The sequence below is a fragment of the Macrobrachium nipponense genome, chromosome 38 (genome assembly GCF_015104395.2).
Source record: "Macrobrachium nipponense isolate FS-2020 chromosome 38, ASM1510439v2, whole genome shotgun sequence".
In the NCBI taxonomy this organism is placed as follows: Eukaryota; Metazoa; Arthropoda; class Malacostraca; order Decapoda; family Palaemonidae; genus Macrobrachium; species Macrobrachium nipponense.
In genome coordinates this window covers 14836649-14840877 of record NC_061098.1, presented here as the reverse complement: position 1 = coordinate 14840877, position 4229 = coordinate 14836649, and positions in this window count along the sequence as shown.

Sequence of the window (4229 nt, the reverse complement as noted above, 5' to 3'; positions counted from 1 at the left end):
AAAGAGAGAGGAGAGGTGACAAGTTGAAGTCGAGGTTTTGACAAAGTGAGGAGGAATTGTTTTTGGGGGAGGAGAATGGGGGAGGAAAAGGGGACATGAAATGTAGATTTTTTCTTCATGGTTACAGCCAGACATTACTGTATCTTTATGATGTAAGACTATAAAAAAGAATAAAAGGAATTGGTTGTTTCTTGTCTACCGTGGCTTTCAACTGTTTGACGAAGTGAGGGAGAATTGTTGGAGTAAAGGTTGGAGAACAAGAGACTAATGAAATTTAGATTTTTCCCTTCATGGTTACACTCAGGCATTACTGTATCTTTATGATGATACTGTATAAAGAATTAAAGCAATTGATCGTTCCTTGGCTATCGTGGCTTTCAACTGTATGACGGAGTGAGGGAGAAATGTTGGAGGAGAGGTTGGGGAACAAATGAAATGGAGATTTTCCCTTCATGGTTACAGTCAAGCATGACTGTAACGTCATCATAAGGCTGGATGAGAATAAAAGCAATTGATGGATGCATGGCTGTTGTGGATCTCGATAATTACGGAAATTTTGTAAGCGTTGCCTTACCACTGCTACCTCCCGCAGCAGCCTGCATTTTTGGCGGCAAAATTTGACATTGTAAATGTCTTCAGGAGATGGCTTGCGTAAATCTCGTTATCAAACGATACATTAAAGACTGTAAAACACCATTAGAAAGAGTAGACTATTGCACAGTAATTGTGGGTATTGGGTTCTATACTTCCTTTTACCGTACCTTTGTTCATATTCTCCTCCTTCCATCTTAAACTTTCCACCCTCTCCTAACAATTTCCCTTTGATAGTTGAATGACCTCATAGGTCCTAGTACTGCTAGGCCTTTGGCCAAACTTTATAATCCATGTCCACACTGGAGAAAAAGAGACAGCATATATGTTGCACGTTACGAGCTACATATTGTTTATGCTGATGAATAAACCAGAACTATAACGAAAAAATTAGGGTATTTTAAAACTTGATTTGATGCCATGGGCATCATTAGACATCGACTTGATGTATACTATCGTTCAAATTCGCCGTATGTGCTATTGACGATTTTTCAGAATTAATGATTCGATAGAGAGATCGATCTGGTATTATAATTTCTGTTAAGCGCTAAAAAGTAATAGTTCTGGTCTTCTGGACACATTGGACAGCATGATTGAGGAAAAGAAGCAGGGATGGGTGTTAAGGTCGAAGAGTGGGTGTATATGCGGGCTGAAGAGATTGCAAACACACCCTATAGATGGGCGTACGTGATCGCGCCATTTGAGGTACTCTGGTACGCCTCTCTCAAAGAGACCTATATAAGGTGGAGGTATCTGATGTGAACAAAATGTGCAGTTATCAACTTTTGCGAGCGAACAATGATGAAAATTCTACATTGGTAAACGAGTTTATAATCTATGGTCATATAAATCGCATACATGATGAGCATTCTATCAAATTACGATATTATCGGCGCCATGTTGCTTTTGGCGGAATCATGCGAGAGATCCCTTACTTATCTAACGCATATAATGAATTCGGGTTATTACAGTTCAGTTTACGTTGAAAAAATCAACAATATTAAAACAATATCGTACGGTAACTGGCAGCTATACCAGACTTCAAAAGAGATGCACTTTCTCTCCCTGTGAGGAGAATGTTCCTCCTCCGAACTCCTTTGGTGGTGCCATAAACCCTCGACTTAGTTTACCAAGTCGTCGCCGTCCTCCGGGTTACTTTCATTTGTGATAATTGCCCCGCGTTCTTGCGAATTACAGTGAATTTGCCAGTGACTTTAAGAACATACATTGCGTGAGCGATCGTCCCTTCGACGAGGAAGCGGTTGCCGGTAAAAGTTAGTAATAATTCTAAAGTTTTAAGGTTTATGTTCTCATGCTTACCATGGCAGACATCTTGGATTAGATTAGATTAGATTATAGAATTTTTGGCACAGCCAAGCGTAGACGTCTTGGACCACTTTCCGATGTCTGTTCAGCGTATGGAATCGTTCATTTATGGGTATTTGGTTCTGATTTGGCGTCACCAGTGGGACAAACGACTCGGGGGTTTAGTGCATAAGCTTGCCTGCTTTTACTTAACGCGAATCTTTGTCCATTTGAGCGTTATTCATAAATACTCGTATATATGAGAGTTAAGTAGTAGATCTCATCCTGCTCGAGATAACTGTCTTGTTCTTCCCGGGCCTTTTTTTTTTCCTTTTTTCTTCAACTAATTATGTATTACACCGACGAATATTGCTGTAGTGATGATCCGGGCTCTTAGTTTTTAAATTTTTTTTTGTTTTACATTATAACTTCATTATCATTATGTATAAGTCCACAGTTCTACATATCTATTTCGTGCTGCTACGTGGTTTCTCAAAACTCCTTAATTTTCTCTCTTATGCCTATTTTAATTTGACATGAGTGCCATATTGTGCTTATTTCATGTAACGAAAATGAGTGTGGTTTATAGGTAGCCTTGCCACCACACCACCATCCTACCCCACCCCCATGGAACCCTCCCAATCAATGTCCTCTACATATACTCTTGAGTATATTTGAATTACCTTGTCCCCAGTGAGACATCCTACACAGGAGAACGACATAGGCACAGGTGATGTTCTATTTTGCCTTTTATTTTATTATTATTATTATTATTATTATTATTATTATTATTATTATTATTATTATTATTATTATTATTATTATTATTATTATTAGTTGGTGCACACTTTCCGTGTGTTGATGATTCAGTTGTATTCGTAGTTGAGGCCTATTGATGAGGCCTGATAGAGGGAAAAAGAATCAATTGAATTGATCAAGTTAGGCCTATCCTCATCAGTCATTAGTAGCAGATCCATTAAGAACTAGTCCGGTTTTTTTTCCAATTTAAAACCTATAATAAATAAGCCCCATTATTACCTGCATATTTATAGATGCAGGAGCTAATCACCAGTAGCAGATCCTTTCAGAACTAGTCAGTTTTTTTTTTTTTTTTTCAACTTAAAACCTTTAATAAGTAAGCCCCATTTTCACCTTTATATTTATAGATGCAGGAACTAAGTATTTTCCCAGATCAGGTTATGGTTCTTGCATTTCCTTACTATCATTAATAGTTTGAACTATTCTTTAAAGTATTTATAATACAGTTATATCATAATGAGGTACGTTGTTTTACAGATCGAGTTTTTGTTGAGACTGGACTTGATGTTTTTGGGCTTGGATAGGGTGATGGTTCCTTTTCATTGTTTTGTTGTCAGTGGAGACAAGAATCCTCTTGGAGTTGGGACCATGAATAAAGTAGTTGAATGTGTAGATCCAGAAAGGGATGATGATGATGATAGCTGTTTGTAAGACATTGTTTTTAGCATTGTGGGATTTGGAGTGGCATATGGACAGTTTGAATTTGAAGATTCTTGCCCCCATGGATGTTGGAGGTGATGTTTTCCATCTAAGAGAAGGGTGGATCATATGAAATCCGTCTTGGGTTTCTTTTTAGTGGTAAAGCCTGGCCATATTGAGTAGCAGAAGTTCCTTATCAAAGCCAGGTGAGTTATTTACATTTTTAGCATATTACTGATGTCTTTCTGGTTCTTAGGTATTTTTTTTTTAGCTTGTTTAGCTTATTACTTATGTCTTTCTAGCTCTTAAGGAATTTTTTTTAGCTTACATAATGGTATCTAGAGATACTAGGTTCAAGATTATCCTAGCCCCACTTCCTTTAATGGCTAAGCCTCACTTCCTACAGTGGACCTAATACTCATTGTTTTCCTATTTTTAGTAATGAGATTAAACAAGTCAGTTCATTAATCTGTTCTTTAACACAGGCTAAGTTAGATCAATTTAACATAATCCACTATAAATTTGTGCTTTTAAACATCACAACTTAAGAAGTTGGTCACTGAATAATCTTCAGTGTTACAGGGATGCTTCCTAGCCTAGCCTACCCTAACTTAACCCAAATAGGTAGCTGTAGCCTACCTGGCCAATTTAAAAAGGTATACTGTACTTTAACTTACACTTCCCTAGTGTGACCTATTCTAGAAAGGCTATTTTAACATCATTCCATAACTTTATCAGTTACACATTCTCATCCTTAATACAGTCTTGGAAGGGAGGATGTGAATACATCATTTAAGTTTTCAGGACATAGCCTAAATTATATTGTAGCCTAAAGTATATGAAATAGTTAGGTACATAACTACCCATATGCTAGC